General features: G+C 43.0%; 1 protein-coding gene across 2 annotated transcripts in view; it reads left to right on the forward strand.

The window, feature by feature from the left end:
- The window catches only part of AR (androgen receptor), a 104937-nt gene that overhangs the window by 16209 nt on the left and 70117 nt on the right, over window positions 1-18611 (forward strand). The window contains exon 1 of one of the 2 annotated variants that reach the window (XM_080366243.1): window positions 1-16665. This exon is cut by the window's left edge and continues 16209 nt beyond it. The gene's annotated coding sequence lies outside the window, so the exon portion shown is untranslated. The remainder of the gene's footprint in view (window positions 16666-18611) is intronic. The other variant, XM_080366244.1, reaches the window with a different exon arrangement.

Below are 18611 nucleotides of genomic sequence, written 5' to 3' on the forward strand. Positions count from 1 at the left end.
CTGGCCAGCTAGGAAGTGGGATGAAAAGAACTAATGAGATACAGCTGATGAATTTCTCAAACTCTAAATGTGAAGTACACGTCATGGCTGTATCCCTGTATTTTGTAATTTTCCCATGATCTTTGTTCTCAACAGACCTTTCACTGACAAGACATACATTTTCTGACATGGGCATATTTTGCTTTAGCTCTTTGTCTTTTAGCTAGTAAACAATTTTGAGGAAAAGATGCTTAGACACTCAACATTTGTGCTATACCCTGCCCAGCATTATCTGGATGCTAGCAGGGAGATCGTTACCCTTCCTTTTGTCTCCTCACCTCCAGCAGTACCACAGCACAATGTCATGAAGCAAATGCTCCTGTCTCCATCCGTACGCACATGCATCAACTCTGCCAAACATGGATCACGCACTGGATAGTTGAGGGTTTGGAAATGCACTATATGGCTTTTCTCGACCCAAGCCATTGGTTCAGAGGAAAACCCTATTAGAAGTCACTCCAGACCATTCATCCTGGTCATGGGCAGAGGATGTTCAGCAGTGTTGGAGCTGGTACCTGACTGCTCTGGTAATGAATCTGCGGTTGGGAAGCTGGGGTGAAATGTCCAGCAGTGCTCGGTTGCCTCATTACCAATGGTCCCGTTAGGTCTGGTGTGGGCGTTAGCAGGTAAGCCATTAAGAAGGCAGTTCTGCTGCTCCACCTCTCTTGCCACCATTTCACCTGGCCAGCTGGGTAGTGCCAATGAACTTTCTACCAGCATAAATAAAATAACCTTTTATTTGCCATTATATTTAAAAAGAAGTCAGCTATATACAAGCAACCTAGCAGCTGTTCTTCCCTGGATGCTTCATAACATCTAAGCTCTCTAGCATTACTGGTGCTTGCCAGGAAACATGCCTTTCTGAAGCATCTGTGTGTCATTAGTTAGGCTGAGACAGATCAGTCTGGCCCTGTCCCACCCAGCTGCCAGCCTCAACGACAAGGTTGCAGAAGGCTGTGACAAAATATTTGGTTTACTTTTACTTCTTTTCGAGTTATTTAAATCTCCTTGCTTTCCAATGTAAATTGAACATCAAAACCTCTCTGGAAAACAAAATGCATACGATACCCAGGATTAACAGAGTTTTTTCCCTGAAGGGTTCTTTGTGTTACTTGCAACTCTGCACAACTGGTTTCTACTTTCTGTGATGTTTTCAAAGGAGTTTAAATTTCAAATAAAACTTAAGCTTGTGCCATATAAGTAATATTTATATTAGAAAGTCCTGAAGGGCTTCTGGGATGACCATGTAAATGGAAAAAAAGCGCTTGCATTCAGACATTAGATATTGCTTTACCCGAACAGGCTTGTGTGCAGTGGAAGGCGCTGTAAGAATCACAGCTGTAGGTGCTGTCTCATGCAGAAGTACTCACTGCCTGCATCGTGTTGGGTTATCAATTCTCTGTTGTAACAACATAAACTTCGGTGTGTCCTGTTTCCAAATGCACCATGATTACTGAGCCTCAAAATTGCTTGTGTTCTTCTAAATCTAGAACTATGTTTGGTGTTAATTATGCAAAAATTATTCCTACTAAATTTCTTAGCAGATAAAACTCCAGCAAATTCCATGCAGATGGAAATGGCACAAAAAGCCTGCACAGTTATAAGCCTGCGAGTAGTGTGGAAGGAAAGAAGGAACCCCCAGTATCTGGGCAAGATGTTTTGGAGAACATTCCTTGCTAATGAGAAGCACTAACTGTATCCCCAGTGCTTTTCTTATATCTGTTCTTCAGTGATTACTGGGTCATACTGGGCATGTACCTGTGATATGTGAGGACTGATGTTCATAGGAACGAGCTGTTTGGGTAACAGTACTAGAGGAACCTGTGAGCTGGTTGCAGTAACAAATCACATCATCTTAGCCAACACAAAACCAGGAAAGACCTCAAGAGTGGTTTTGCAAACTCAGACTTTTTTAGCTGACTAAAAAGTAAGCAGAGGTTAGAAGGGGTTATGGGAGCACTCCCAGGGGTACCCTTTGGGTTTGGTGAAGGGCTGCTTTTGCAAAAGGCCAAGGCAAGAGCGGCAGTGTTTGGGGCTGGAAAGGAGCTGAAGCCCCTTCTGCTTGTAATGAGGCTGGACAGGACTAACCACCTGCCAGAAGAACTGCAGCCAGCCCAGCACATGCTGACAGACTAGAGCTGACCTAGGCACTGAAGGAAGGGCTGGGTTGAGGGCAAGCCTGCCTGAAAGGCCAGAACTGACCCAGCATTTAGTCAGAAAAGCTTCACCTTGATGCTAGAAACACCTGGGAGAAACTTCCTGTCCATCGATGAGGGAGAAGATCCCAGTCTCTGTATGGTAAGGGCCTGGGACAGTGTGCAGCACCAGTAATGCTGATTTACTGGTCCCGAAAAGTCTCTCTAGAAAGTCCAGGCCTCACAGAGAAACTTGCAGAGTGGATAAAACCTCAAAATACTGAAAATTCCTATCAGTAATTGCTAAACACTCTCAGTTATTCATTACACTCCCTTCATAGAAACACTATTCACTTTTTTCTCTATTTATTTGGATTCTTGAACAGAATTTCAAATGCATCTATTCATTTTTAAGCACAAAGAAATAGTTTTAAACATTTTTAAAGTATCGGAATGGATTTTTATCTTTTACACATATACACACAGACCAGTTCTTGTACTTACACCAGAAAGAAAACAGAAGCCAGACAGAGAAAGGAGCTGGAACAGTAGGAGCTGATCTTCATGCTGTCTGCTGGCTGACAACTAAAAAGCCCAAAGTAACTCATCACATATAGCAAGTTATGAAGTCTACCTTATGTAGCAGCATTTGGGAAGCTGAGCATGCCTGAGTTCTCTCGTAGCTCTTCCTCTGACTACGTCTGTGGACGTCAGTTGCTCACTTCAATCCCAATCAAAATGCTGGCAGGCATTAGATGCTTAATGCAGATACTGCAGTCTGATGGGAAGAAAAGTTCTCCTCTCTATGGGAAGAAAAGTTCTCCTCTCTCAGCATTCCTCTAGCTAGGAAGATGCCTTGTTTGACCTGAAAGTTCCTTTGGACATGTGTGAGTCTGGTTCTGGGCAAGACAAACTGACCCAGCCCAAGAAGCTTAAGCACTGAAGAACAAATCAGATAGCACCTGTGTCCATTTTTCAAGTGCTGACAGTGGCATTCGTTCTGCTGGCTAACATGTCGTCTTAGTGATAATACTTGCTTGTTCCAGGCAGGGCAGCTATTACACTTGCCTTATTCCACTCTTACTAGTTTTATTACTATTAGTATTTTTCTATATATAGTTACTTCCCAACGTGGGGGCATCCAAACCTCTGAGAGAGGATGACATCCACCATGCTTATAGACTAACCTTGCTGGTTGTGTGCAGAAAGGAATGGCTTCTACCATCCCAGATGATTCTTCTTTTCCTAGAAATAAATGCAAGATTTGCAGAGGAAACAAAATGTGTTGATAGTCTCCAGGACAGGAAGATAGCTGAATATGTGGGGCCCTGAATTCTGGCCCCAGTTCCACTGCTGTTTAGGAATGCTCTTAAGTAACAACCGAATAAAACCTAGATTTCTCCTGCTCTGTTTGCTGCTATTTTGGTCCATTCTCATTTCTTCAAGCAGTCCAAATGACTTCCCAAGTTTCAATATATGCCTTTTGTTATTTTACTTTGCAACAGTTACAGTGCAATACTGACATAGATTCACTCAGAATGGGGCTTCTATGAGTTGCTCACATCAGATCACAAACAGGCTCAAAAATGTCTGATGTTCCTTGTGAACATGTACGTCTGCAAGTTGGTTGCTGAATTCCAACCATAATGAAGTTCTTTGCTTTTTTAATATATTTTGGGTACAAAACAAAAGTGGAATTTTGAGGTTTCTTTTGGTATGTTTTCTTTTTAATCTTGACTGAAAAGCTGTAGAGTTCTAGATTATTCATTAATTTCAAAATTGTTTCTTGATAACAGATGGAGGTATTAAAAAGAAAAACAACACAGCACTCTCCAGATTATTTGCTGAGTGAGAATGAGTCATCTGCAAAACTTCAACTGCTACACAGGACAAGATAGTGTCTGAAAAGTTTCTGAAATAATTTGAAATTTGGACAAGGATTTTCATCAGCTGAATCTCTTACTACTAAAGAAAAAGAGAAGTAAAGATGAAAACTCTATTGGAAGGATAAATTCTTTGGTTGTGTTTTTAATTAATTTAAGGCTGATAAAATGTGCTGGAGCATCAATGTCAGACAACTGCAGCCCCAGTGCAATGGAGGGCTTTCCTACATGGCCAACTGTGGGTACTGCAGCTTACTGCCGAGGTCCACCCTGAGCACTGTCCTCACTGCGGAGCAGCTGCACATTGACTGCCTGAATTTGAGATAGTTCCTGAGTGAGAATTGCCTTTGAGATAAGGCCACCTCTTTAAGGCCCCTTAAAATACCATCTGTTTACAAATTCATCTCATTTCACCTAATTCCCTAACTTTTGGCTAGCACAGTAGGGCTCTAACTTTCCTTCAAAAAAGTTATGTATCCAGTTTAGCCTGAGCTCAAAGATGCATCCTTGACTTCAAAAGCCGTGGCTGAGGCAGAAATGCAGGATTTGCTGAGCCCCAGCCATACACTGACTTCAGGTCCTACTGCTGGCCGGAGCTGGAGTGGGACCGCAGGCACGGTGCTCCGTTCTGTAGCAAAGGGATCATATTAGAGCCAAGTACAGCTTGGTTATAACTACGGCTGAACATCACTCTGTACTTAGAGGTCAACTCCTATAAGTGCTCAGAAATCCTCATGCTGACTTGGGCTGCCTTGAATTGTCATGTGCTTCTTCAGGGTGTGATGTAAGGTAACGGCTTAGATAGGGGGTCATTTACTGTAAGAGTTTGTGTGAATCAGCCCCCTTAAAGCAAGCTATGTCTCATAACCTCCTTCAGAGAAGCCTCACATTGCCAGAGTCAAACTTGGTACCTAATCTTCCAAAAAATACTCTTAGCTGTTCAGGAGCTCAGCTAGCCCACTTCCCACAGCCACGGCAGGGAGCGCTGGCTGCGGCTGTGAGGGCGGTGCTGTGAGGCTGGCCCAGCATAAGGACAGGCAGGGCATATAGCTGGGCATGGGCTCATGTGGTTGTTCCCAGTGTCCTCATCTGTATTCCCATCAGGAGACAGTGCTGTGGACACCTCACCTCTGCCCATGCTGAGAGCTGCCACTGGAGGTACTCCTGGGTTCAGGTCTTTCTGTGTCATCATTACACACACATAACCTTTTATTAAGCAAAGCATTTTGCTCCACTCTCAAGGAGGTGTTTTCACATGCAGCAAGCAGCCCAGCATGGGACTTTGGTTTACCTTCATCTTCACAGGAATGACCAGGCAGCTACTTTTCTGGAACCGAGCGAAGAATGTGAGTGTTCATTAGGAGGAGAAAAAGTCAAGGACAAGAACAAGCTGCAAAATCCTGGCCTAGGCAGGGAACACACAAAGGTTTCCGAGTGATTTTATTTTTCCAGGGGAGCTAAATGTCAATGACCTGCTTTAATCCTGGTTTCTCTGCTAAAATTGCCAACAGGAATAGTAAGTAACTGTGCAGGAGGGTCTAGATACATGGGATCCTGTTCATCAGCAAGTACACTCAAAAGAGCCAACAGCTGGGCTGGTGGTAATTGATCTTTCTTGTAAAGAGCGTGTTCCCCAGACAATAGCTCGTTCACAATCTTTGCTTTTTCTGTGCCTGCTTCATAGGGCAGAACATGCTCCTTATATATTCTCCAAGGCACTGATATTGATCTCCATCAAAAGAGTCCCAGAAGAATAAAAGTACAACCACAGTGATGGATAGAATTACAGTACAGTGCCTCAAAGCTAAGCAGTGACAGCTTAATAGACCTGCAATAAATGAACGGCAAGACAAAACCAATATGCTGTGGGAACCATAAATATGTGATTATGAAATAACAAACCAGGATTCTGTAAGTGCCAACAACCTTCTGGCATTCCATTTAAAAACTATAAATCTGCCATGGCCCAAGTTAAGTAAATTCCCCTCCGTGTATTAAACTCTTTGTTTACAGGGAGGGTAATTATACTGGCTCATAGTGCAAATAAGAGATGCCCACTCCAGAACATGGAAAAACAAGGACATGTCATACTAAGTTGAAAAACTGCCTGTGATACTCGGGGAGAACACCCATCTTCTCAGGCAGGAATAGTCCGTACCCAGCATTGCTGCATACCTGCAGCCTTTTCCTTGATGCACTGGGAACAGGAAGGGGTTAAAGTCTCCTGACAGTTGTTGATGTGGGCATGAATGGATCATGCCAGTTGTAAACTCCATGGTGAGCTTTTCTGTGAGAGGAGCAAGGTCAGAGAAATTTCCTGCTTTTAACTATGGTCTAAACTGATCTTTCAAGACATTAGAAATCCTGCCTTGTTGCATTATATAAGCTGGCTTTTTCTGAATTACCATTAGCAAACTGGTCATCTTTTTTAGCTGCTTGAACTCTCCCCACAAATTGCCCAGTAGAGCAAGGCACTCCTCAGCTAGCTTATGCAAATCCTTCCTGCATTTTTCTGAAAGAAGAAGTGCTCAGATCCTCTCAGGCCTATGCCGTGTACTTGATCCTCAACTGAGATCAGAGGGTGGGGGAAATGGAAAAGTCCTATTCTTTTCCCTTTCCTGCCTACATCAGGCGATTTCCCCCCTTATTTCTTCACTATGGCTGCACACTGACTGTTGAACTGCTCCTGCATATTGTGACTGCGAGACGGACTAACAAGGAACACTATGTAATGTTCTCCAGCCACATCAGCAGCAGAAACAAAAATGATGGGATGTGTAAAAGTATAAACAAAAATATAAAGTGGTAGTGAACAAAACTGAGACTTCAAAACACATGCAAATTCTGGGTGTAAGACCTCAGCACGAGGCTGAATTAAAATGAAGATTAAGGCATAATGTGTTAGGTATTAATATGCCATTTTCAGCATATTAATCTGATTAATCACATAATCATTTTCAGAGTGACTCTGAGACAGCAGGTGGGTCCTGCGTTGGGCATGGCCAGCTCCCTCGCGCGGGCAGAGCTGGGGCTGGCTGGCTGTAGAGGAGGCACGACCAGATTCTGGACAAGTTCTAGCAGCCACCACAATCACAGCCCAGTGTTGCCTGCTTGTTCCCTGTTGTCACCAGCCTACGCAGGCTGGCACTTTATGATGGAATTAAAAGTCTTCCTATGTATTCATCCTAAAAGAACTATTATTTTCTGAGCTAGACTTGTATTTCAGGTGTTCATAATGTATCTTTAAAAAACATTGATGCAAAATCATCTTTATAGTCTTTATACTGTCAGGCAGAAGAACTTACTCTAAAGGAATGGATTTAACTGAAGGCAAACCCGATTTCTAACCTGCCTTTATTTCTTCTTAAAAATTAAGAAAATCAGAGTACAATAAATTCTTCCATCAGCTATAACCCAGTAACTTCATTAGACTGAAAGTAAAATGATACTTCAAGATACATTTAATTTAAATTCTGCAAAAGTTAAAGTTTTTTAACTTGTTTGTTTCACAAGAAACTGTCTTTAGAACAGTGTAGTTCTGAAGTCTCAAGGCCATTATTTCCAATACATTACGTGTCTAACATCAGATGCCTAAATACACGTTACATTAGCTCAGTGGCTAGAAATTTGGATAAATGGAGAAACCTCCTCTGCAGCATGTCTAGCTGCAGACTCAGGACCCATCTGCTGAAATAGAAATAATCTTTACACTAGTGATTTTCTATCCATGTCTCGGGGTGCTTTACAGAAAAGGGTGGGAAGACCCTAGATGCTAAAATCATATCTCTCTGTTTATCTGTTTACCTGTCTGCACCTACAAGCTGCCTGTCTACCTTCCTGTTGGCTGGCAGCCTGTCTAAAGGGTTTTATATTTTTGAGTTAATTTATAATTATTATGTTTCCTCATTCTTCCAGTGAGGGTAAAAGCTGTATTAGCCACCACAACATTTGAAGTAGATCTAGTGACAGGAATCAAAGGCAACAAGCCATTAGGAACGTACTTTCCAAATGAGCCACAAATGTAAAAAGCAGTCACAGAGACCAAATTTTTTGCCCTTTTTTTGTTCCCTCACCTGCTTTGCAAGAAGCACGTACCAGCAGCACTGCCAGGACCTTTTGCAGCTGTAAAGAAAGTCAAGGAGTTTTTGGCAAACAAGGAGGTAGTCAAGCAGCTCGGTACGGCATGGGCAGTTAGCACCATGCTGGGTTGTCTGGTCAGTGTGGCACTGAAGTGTGCAAAATATCCGAGCTCAAAACAGAAAGCTGTTAAATTAGATTCTCAAGGTCATGGACATAAATGCAAGAGTGACTCTGGTTTTAGGGAGAATTCAAGCACATCCTTGGATCCTCCTGTTTTACAGAGCAAGTGGAAGTTGGCCAGGACATGGTGCTTTGCCATAGAAAGTGCTCATGTCTTCCAGCTTGCCTGTTGCCAGAATTTGGTTCCAGGGGAAGAAGAGTTGTTGACAGAGGCAGAGGGGCTGGCCTGCTTAGAGGGACTGGGGAACTTTATAGAGGGAATTCTGTCCTTTTTGCCAGTAGCCTTACACAGAGGAAAAGGAATTTTCTTTCTACTTGAAAAGACAGATTTTTCAAGATAGTAACACCCTAACCATTATTAAGGAAGGGCAGAACTGCCATGGCAGGTCTCTTTTCTCTGTTGCTGTTTCTGATTCCTTCCTCAACATTTATTTATTTTATATACTATTACATTGTAGTCTCTGCTGCTTTTGGTCCTCTATTTTCCTCACTAAATTTGCAATTTCATCCAAAATCAATAAGGTCCCACCCTTAAAAATGGCTGGAAGCATTTCCTGAAACTGATGGCATGCAAAACGTTCTTGCGTGGCTGAGAAGAAGACAGAGCTGGGTAAGGAATTGTATTGCACTTTGCCAAATTAGTCAACACAATGAAGGCAGCGACCAGTCAGTAAACACGACGCAGGACCTGGCACCTTCTTGCAGATAGACAGATAGGTAAGACAGCACAGAGGCAACATGTCACATGTTACCCAATAGTCAGCTCATGCAGATTTGCATTGTTATTACTGTGGTCTGGATAGTTTGTTGAAAAGAGGCTTTCTTTGCAGAGAAAAAAAGGAATTGGAAATACTACACTGGCCCACTCAGTACCTTTGAAACCCACTGGGATTTTTCAGTGGGATTTTAAATATTTGCTCTTGCACTTGTGAAAGCAACAGATTCCTTTCAGATCATTGTTTTTCTGAGCTCTTAAATCTTTTTCCCAAAAAGATCATGGAGAAAATGTCAGTCTTTTCTGCAGCACTATTACACACTCTGATTCCTCCTTCTTTGAATCAGGTCTCTGATTCTTCAGGCCTGGCACCAAAAAGTACAGATGGTTTGGACTTTAAACAAATCTCAGAGCTCAGAAGATTGTGGAAGCTCAAAGACATGCAGAAATCTCATTCTCAGACATCCTTTCCTGGCCCTTGTTGTCTCTTGCCTATCGGTTACACTGGAGAGTAAAACCAGCCAATTCAAATTTCCTTCTTGTTTGTCGTGCGGCTCATTGACCTAATACTGGATGTGTTTGTGTTTCAGGTCTAACAGGATTATTTATACATGAACCACCCTCATTCTTGTTTGTTCCGATCAGTTTTCCCATTGCACTTGAGTCCAGTTTTATGACAACTAAGTTTTAGGGCTGGAGAATCTTATGAGCTCCGCTGGATACACAGCAGGGTGCTTACACTCCTGTGCCTGTGAGACAGAAGCATCTGACACATGAGCACAGTGCAGAGTACAAGGACAGCAGCTGGACTGCTTGCAGTGGGATAACTATGCAGCACTGTCTTGTCTTATAAAAGCACAATTCCCTGAAGGCATTGAGGCCATTGAGGGGTTGCAGTGCTCTAGGAAGATCAAAAAATGGAAAGGAAGGACTAACCACCGCTAAAAGAAAAACAGGGAGAGCAGCCTGATTGTTTATTTTTAAGTTCCTTGGCTGCCAGAGACTGTACAACCATTTGCCTTTCCCTTTTCCTGTGGTAAAGTCATGGACATCATCACCTGCTTGGCTTTACTGTGGTCTTTGGGGCATTAACTTCTTGCATTTCCTCTGAAATTGTTTCACCCAGGCTGAAAAGACTGAAAACAGTTTGGGTTGGTTTTGGGGTTTTTTTGCTACAATGTGACGACCAACTCAGTTCAGGCCATGTTCAGCAGACAGTGCAGATTGAAGGTACTCAAAGATAGTTGTGAGGCAGGACCAGAATAGTGGCAATCAATTTGAAATGGACCACTCATTTTGTTTGTCTGCATTTTATCTTGTTAACAACAAACTGCTCTAATAGAGCAGAAAAACAGATGATGAGATGATGTGAGCAGCACTAGTAAAGAGGAAGGAAGCTCTAAATAATTGGTTGAAACTCTTGGCTTCCCAGAAAACAGTATAAACAAGGTTGTCATACAACTGACAGAGACTCTGATGCAAAGGAATTCTGTTTTCCTTTTAAGCTGTGTTTTCTCCAACATAGACATTTTGCCTAGCATTCCGCTGCAGGTTTACAAGCACAGCATTCATCCTCCAGCTCTTCTAAATCCACATAGCTGGTTCCACATTTGTAACACATCCAAAAGCCTCTGCTTTCAGCAAAACTGATGGACACTGCAGAGTATGTGCTTCAAGGGATCACAGAGTGTACTAGCTGGAAAGAAATGTCAAGTGTGTGTTGATAATGCTGGACCAGCTTTCTTATATGCCTAGGCTGAATTGCTGCAAGGAAAATCATAAACCAACAGTTTTACATTCTCTGTGGCTCAGTGTCAGTTGCCTGTTTGGCACAAACAAGACCACGAAGTTAGTAGTTCATGCTGACTCTGTGTAGGTTAGAACACAACACCGCATCAGTTTATTTTTAAAGGGTTACACCTGTGTCTAGATGGAATAAAAAACATGAAAAAAAATTCATCAAAATGAGCAAAGCGTAGCTCTGCAGGAACTAACCAAGCTATGAAGGCATGGCTTACCCATCACCATCACTTCCAGCCAGCTATGGCCAGCATGGTCCCAGGCTCAGAGGAAGGAGACCAGACACCAGGAATGGAATCTGCTGCTTGGCTTCCAGATACAAAGGAACAAGAAACAATACCATCAGGCTGCCCTCCGGTCAGTGGAAAGACAGCGGCTTGCTGCAGCTACAGGGGAGGAGGATTGCAAACCGGTCCCAAGGGTGGCAATTACAGAATGATTCTGATAATGAGCAAGGCTTTCTGGAGAGAGGTGGACACTAGGCTAGCGAGGTCTGCAGTGAGGGTAGGTAAGAATTTTTAAACATGACTGGACAGAGATGGCATTTCTAGTCTCTGCTTTCAAAATAGGGCTTGATATCCAAAGGCACAGATTCCTCAGGAGCAGACCTGAAAAACAACAGAATACAAATACATGCAAGTACTGAAGACTTTTCTTGTTTAATAGGGAGCTACAGTAACAACAACAAAAACGTTCTTTTTTTTTTTTTTTAATTAATAAACCTGCCAGTTTCTTGATGTTTCAAAAAAATGAGACATCTGCCAGTAATTTACAAGCACAAAAAGACTCCCCAAATGAACTTTCAACAGCAATTTATGAAAGTATTCGGAACATCACATGATGAACAGTAATCATCAACTCTAAAAAGGTGGCTTTGGACAATATGGTTCCAGATACAAGTAAATAAAATTTTAAAGTCAGTAGAAGTCAGTTATTGGTTGAGCAAGGGATAGACTGACACTCGGCTTGGTAGCATTTCTGTTCTCTGTTCAGTCCATCAAAGGGTGAGAGAAGGGCTGTAACGATTAATAGCTTTCCTTACCTCCATTCCCAGTATGGGACAAGACTGTCACCATTCAAATGCAAACCTAGCACTGAAGACTTGAACTTCAGAAGGTTTCTTTTTACTGTTAAAGCCTTTCCTGAGATTCCCAACATTTTAAAGTCTAGTAAGAGATTTCTCAACCAAGCATCAGAGCAAATATTACCTGCAGAGTAAAATGTAAGTGTGCTCTGCTACACCCATTGCTCTGTGCACTACAAGGCGGGTGTGCCCTACAGTGTCTTGCATTGCTGTTTTCTTATTGTTCAGAGCAGGAACCTGCCTGAAATGTGACAGGGCTCCCGTCTGGCTCCTGCACTCAAGTTTCCTTTCCAGGGCAAAAGGATGCTGGCAGTGGGGTACTGCATGCACAGCCTTGTTCTGCTGTGGGCTTAAGATGTTAATAAGCTGGACAACTAGACCCAAGAGATAGAAAGTGCTGCTGAGTCCCCAGATTTAGTCATATTCTGTACAGACAGTGTGAGATTTACTGATAAACAGAAACCTGGAAACAAAATGGTTCCTCTGATCCAGCTGTCTCCTAATGCATATGCCTGCATACACCTCCTTCATTTTCTGGGCTCTTGTCATTCACGTGGGCTGAAAGAACTTAAGTGTGCGCGTGTGTGCATGTGTGTGTATCTGCATGTGCTCCTATGTGTGCTGTTAAGGCTGAAACTGAAGTGGCAAAGATAAAGCCTGAGATATAAACACAACACATTGCTCCCCATGGGAGCACTATTCCAGAAGTACTGCTCAGGGTGCAGAAAGGCTAGGAGTCTCTATTGCCTCCTTATGCCAAGATTTACTGCCCTGTAATAATGTCACATGCATTTTTTTGTACTATGAGCTCAAACTTTTCAGTACTAATTGAAGGATAGCAGGAAGCAAATCCCTGAAAACCTGTTTCACCAGCAGGTTACTTCTGGGCTGCAGAAGAACACTTGGTGAACATAGACCTCTCAGAGTTTTCTTTAAACTATTCTCACCTTTTTTAATGGTAAGATATCATGCTACATCTGTCCTAGTCACGTCAGATTCCTGTACCAAAAAAATACTTTATTTTGATTCACTGGAGACACTATACTACCCATATAGTGATTTTAAGTTAAAAGTATATTACTATAAGCAGGATGAAATCTATTACAACTTTTTGTGGCAATCTATTCATACCTGCACCTAAACTCACTGATCATTGCTGTCCTTAAATTTCTTCATTCTTTCTATGCAGTATCACCTCAGGGTACCTGTGTTGTAGATTGCACAATTTGCTATTGCAGGACAAGAAGTATTCTGTTACAATCTTTAAGATATGGACCCTCAATCCATGAGAAGCACGTTACCCTACTGCATGTCTGGTATTTCTTATGCTATAGAAAATTTTAAAAATTAAGACTTGAGACCAATAGGAACTTCAAGGAGGTGGTTACCTACAGCAAGTGATTGCTACAGCATTGGTGCTGTGGATGATCCAGGGACAGTTCCCTTTTGCATACGAGCACAAAGCACTTTTTTTCTGTCAGAACTGCTGTTTAATCCTGAGGCATCCACTGGAATGCTGACCATTCAGTCCTGGCCAGTGCAGAGAGATGACTGTAGGTACTGTTGCTGGTGAACAGATACCCTACACAAACTCATTATCACATGTGGAGTTAATCAACCACCACCATCATTTTAACTTTCTACCCAAAGAAATTGATTTTGGACCAGCTGTGGTGGGCTTTGCTGTCACGTCACCCTCAGTAGGACGTCCTTTCAGAATAGGTGGGGTGAGAAGCAGCTGACGTAGCTGTTGCCCAGATGTGTCAGTGCCATGTGTAAATAGCAATTCTGCAGGCTACCTGGCATTTTTCCCATCATTGTGCTTAGTAGTTGTTAAAAACAAAAGGGAAGGGGGGGTAGACAACCCTCCACACCTGTGTATTACAACCATTTTGCTATTTATGGCTTGCTTTCCCACGTCATCTAAGTGAAGCTTCCCTTGCCAAATACTTGTAATCTCTACTGTCTCCCTTGGGGAGGAGGCACTGTTCTAGTTTTCCTTTTAATTGATTACACAGGCATGCTTCTTCCTTATTCCAGAGAGTCAGGGCATTTCCTCAGAAAGCGCACATAAGCAGTATGGACCAGGCAGGCCTGGGCGTGCCTGACCAGAGGCAAGCCCAAGGACACATCTGATCCACCTCACCTCACGCAAGCTGCCCACTTCAGAAGCTTGCCTTGTTCTGCAAGGGACAAAGGGCCCAAGCAATGCTCTGCAGGGAGAGCTCTCTGCTCAGGTCAGGCAGTCAAGGAGCTCCGACAAGACAGTAGACAGGGAGACTGTAGGGAGAACTCAGGACTGGAGAGGAATGACTTAACCTGCATCATTCCCATGCCAGTGTTATCTTGGTGCAGTGTGCACAGGGAGATTAAACAACTGGGCAGTTTGCATTTGCTCGCTGGCTTACTGATGGCTGGGCAAATTCCCTGGGCAAAGTTTTTTCAGCAAAAAGGCTGGATAAGGGGACTAAAGGGAAAAAATCTGACAAATAAGTTCTCCTCATATGCAGCTTAAATACACTGTCAGGGCGTTTGGGAAGTTTACAGTCTCTTGCTGGCTAAAGGTTGTGTTATCAGCAAGCTCTGTGGTAGTGGATCTGTATAGTCCTTAGTCGATGCTCCTCCTTAGAAACATTCCAGCCCCCTGGAGCAGTGGTTAGCTCCCTTCTGAACCGGGTTTTGCTGCCTGTGCTCTGGTCTGTGTGGGCTGCTATTCAAGAGTTTCAGGAAAGGCAAAATATGTTAGTGCAGTGGTAAGTGTACCACACTGCCTCAAGTTTGATGAAGATCTAGGACATGAACACTACTTCTTCAGTCACACAATATATTTACCTGATGAAAGAATGGACTCAGTGTCCAATTAACAGTGAAAATATGCTTAACAAGAAATTGTGCAAAGTCTTACACCTTTAGGACATCACATCAGAGTTTTTGTGACCTCTACTGTAATAACATGATATAGATGTGTCATTTTACTGAAGTTTCCAGTGGGCAGTTTCCTACCCCCAGCAGTTCCTACTACAGTCAGCATAACCTAACCCCCTCAATCACACTCTCAGCTGAGCCATGACACATCTTTCTTCAATGATATTATTTAGATACGTTACAGGGTCTTTAAATACCAGTGTTGGAAATAAGAGCTTAAACCGACCTCCAACACGCACTGCGTAAGAGTTGTGCCCACCAAGATGGGACAAAGACCAGTAACGTTAGAAACTTCAGATAAAACAAGATGTTCTGATGCTTCCTTGAGATCCTTGGAGTATTCCAACAAGCAGCAACAAGCACACATCAGCTGTGTTTTTAAGCCTGGGTGAAGTCCTGGCCTACTGAAGGCAGCAGCAAAGTGCCCATGGACCTCAGTGGAGCCAATGAATCTCTGTCAGCCTCTGGTATCTCACCTTAGGTGGTCATCCCTGTCTGGCAATGGAAGTGGCTTTATTCCAGGCTTCTCCCAGCTGTACCCTGGGAAAATGGATCTGCTGTCAATATTGCTGCCTTGGACCATATTTCAAACAGGAACTTAGAAGTCACAAGCCCATGTATTAGCTCCCCAGCTCCAGAGGAACTTCAAACTCTGTCCAAAATAAAATTATGTAAAACATGATAAATGGTACAAATGTGTGTTTCATTAGGAATGAAGTTTCTTAACGTTCTCAGCACTTCAATGATTGTCTGTAGTCAAAAGGACCAGGCACTTCAGTTATTTCATTAAGGTGCGTGAACAGGCCAGGCTGTTCAGAAAATCTGTCTCCAATTTGTAAGAGAAGGAAAGTACATCACTGATTCTTTGGAGGTGACAGGGATGAATTTGGGCAAAAAGAGGAACAATATTCCAGGTGATTGTAAGTGTTTCAGAAATATTACTTAAGACATCTGCTTAGCCCTGTATTTAAAGCAAGATTTGTTTCAAAATGTGTGAGCAAAGGCATTTGAAAGCCACCGTGCAGGTCTGCCACTTTCTGTGCAGGAGGATGCTGGCCTGATGCCACTCCTGGGCAGGCACTGCCCGGTGGATCCTGCCATATGCCAGGAATCAATCAAACTCATCTTTTCCTAAATGCTTTCATCTTGAGAGCTAATGATGTTCAATCAGTTCCCCCCCTCGCTAGGACAAGGCATGGAGGGTAACATGAATAGAGCAGGATTCTCTCAGTAATCTGTGCCATAAGCTTGATCAAAATGCACTGAAGGCAGTGACAAGGAGCCAGGCAATTCCTCTCCCAGGAGCATGTGAGGTTTGGGCTTTCTTGGGTAAAAGCGGCGTGAGCATTGGACATCAAGGAGAGGTACAGGGGAGAGTTAAGCAAACTATGATCCCAGATCAGAAGGATACAACATACTGAGCAACAAGAGATGGAAGACATTCTTACCCATGTCTGCAAAGACAATTTTTAAAGCCTCTTAAGCCACCCATGTGAACTCAGAAGTCTGTCTGACAAGACAAGGCAAAGTTAGCACTCCAGGACTGACACAAACGGCCAAAATATTTAAAATTTTATGAAACGTGCTACTTCTGTATAGCACTAGGCAATCTAAGAATAACAGACTCGGTCAAAAAATGAGGAAAAGTGGTGGGTGGTTGAAGTAATGATGCCTGGTTTCCTACAGCCTTCTGCCTTGTTACCATCTGTAGGTACTGACGGTGGGAGGTCTGCGGGGCTGTCTGCTGTACCAGCTCGCTGGAGCCTAACAACCCATCGGCTCACATCATGGTGCCCTCAGTGGCAGCATCCAGGAGAGATTCAAGTAAGACCTCTCTCACCTACTCGCATGTTTCTTTCCCCCAAATTACATGGTCTTCATTGCTGCTGAATCCTTGCTTCCCTGTCACAATTAGGCAGGAACGGTAAGGAGATCAAATACCCCCACGCACAAGCACTCACACCAAGGCTGGATGTGCCTTGGGCTAACGGAGCTGCCTCTGTCCCAGGCGGAGAGTGGGATACCACTTGTGCTTTTGATTATTTTTTAATATTTTAAATTATTTTAAATGCACTCCCAGAGTGATTCTTAATTTTCCCGTACGGGCTACTGAGGTTGGAAAGGACTTTATTATTTCAACGTTTATGGTACATTAGTAAGGCAGGTCTTCTGCAGCTATATCACAAATAGATTAATAACCTCATAGCTGGGATAGCACAAAAGAAGTTGTAAATCCAGATAATACTGTAAGCAACTGCCTAATGGGTTATGCCTGCAATTTGCCTCAAATGAGTGGAAGCAAAACTGTTGAACTGTGGGCTGTCAGCCTTATTTTACTAGAGATTAATGGCAAAAAATGTTTGATTCTCCTGGCAGGCTCCACAGGACTACGATAACATTTGAGCTCTCAATGGCTGTAGATTTGTGCTCTTAAAGATCACTTGGTGTTGAATCTTTCTCAGGAAACAGAACAAAGGAACAGTTGTTAATCCCAAGTCTAGAGAGGAAATTTCAATATAATGTCTTCTATCTATCTGAAAAAAAAATTATTTGCTGCAATTCTAAGCAGTCACATAGGATATTCTGAGCCAAAGGATTTTATCAGGAAAAGTATTTTCTTGATGTCTGATGTATTTGACAGCAGTTTGTAAATAATCATTTTGGTACTGATCCAGCAAAGCACTTAAGTGAATACTTAACATTAAACACATGAGTATTTCCTAGGTTTCAGTGGGACTGTTTATATACTTAAAGATGAAAACGTGTTGAAGTGTTTTGCTCAATCAGGTCTCTTCAGCATCTCCCCCTGCCCTAACCAGGTCTCATTCTGCTCGTGATGAAGTCAGTCAAAGTGCCTGTTCAGTAACACAGAATCAAGTCCATCATCTTTTATTTTTTTCCTCCTTGTGCATTTAAATTGACTTTCTCTGAACTAAAAGGCAAAACTCTAAGTGACATCCACAGATCAAACCTAAGCCTATGGTGAAGGTTCCTTATAAATATCTGTAGGGGACTTTAAAAATGACCCTTTAAAAATAATATTTACCCACAGATAGAAATCACCTTGATACATGCTGTTGAGAGAATGGGAAAATAAAAGTCAAAACTGCATCAAATTCAAGTTGAGAGTAGGTCATCTCCAAAATACTGCATGAAGCCTAAAGCAGAAGGAGGGCCAAGGAAGATGTTCTTGTTCACACTGTTCTCCCAGGGTATTTTGTTTGCTTCCTGTGCTGGGCAGCCCAGGTTTCTCCTGTGCCTTCTGGAAAGCAGAGGCCAGCACAGCTAGGGAAAGGCAGGGTATTGAACTTTGCTTTCCCTTTGCTCTCAGTGAGGGCTGGGGAATTGTGAGAAAAGAGCTGGATTTTTTTTTATCTGTATTTGACCTGGCAGTCCTGTCAGTTGGAAGAATCCTACTCTGTTTAACGAGCAAGCTGCCTCCGACTGAGGAAGTATGAAATACCTGGATAGATGATAACTTTTCTAACCGTGACTGATTTGCAGGGAGACATACATGGAAGTTTGGAGTCAGAGCGCCAAAAAGAGAAAAAAGCTGAGTGCTTTTCCCAGCCCTACCACTGGCTCGCCTCCCGATGGCCACCAGGTCCCGCAGCCACCACACATTTTCCTGTGTGGGGAACTGGGACAGCTGGTGGTACCACCCCCCCCCTTCCCAAGTCTGCACTGAGGTTCAGCTTGGGAAATGCTGGAAAGCAGTTCAGTGCTACCAAATGGGGAAGCCACAGGAATGGGAAAAGCAGAGATATCTG

The sequence above is a fragment of the Falco punctatus genome (assembly GCF_963210335.1).
Source record: "Falco punctatus genome assembly, chromosome: 15".
Lineage (NCBI taxonomy): Eukaryota > Metazoa > Chordata > Aves > Falconiformes > Falconidae > Falco > Falco punctatus.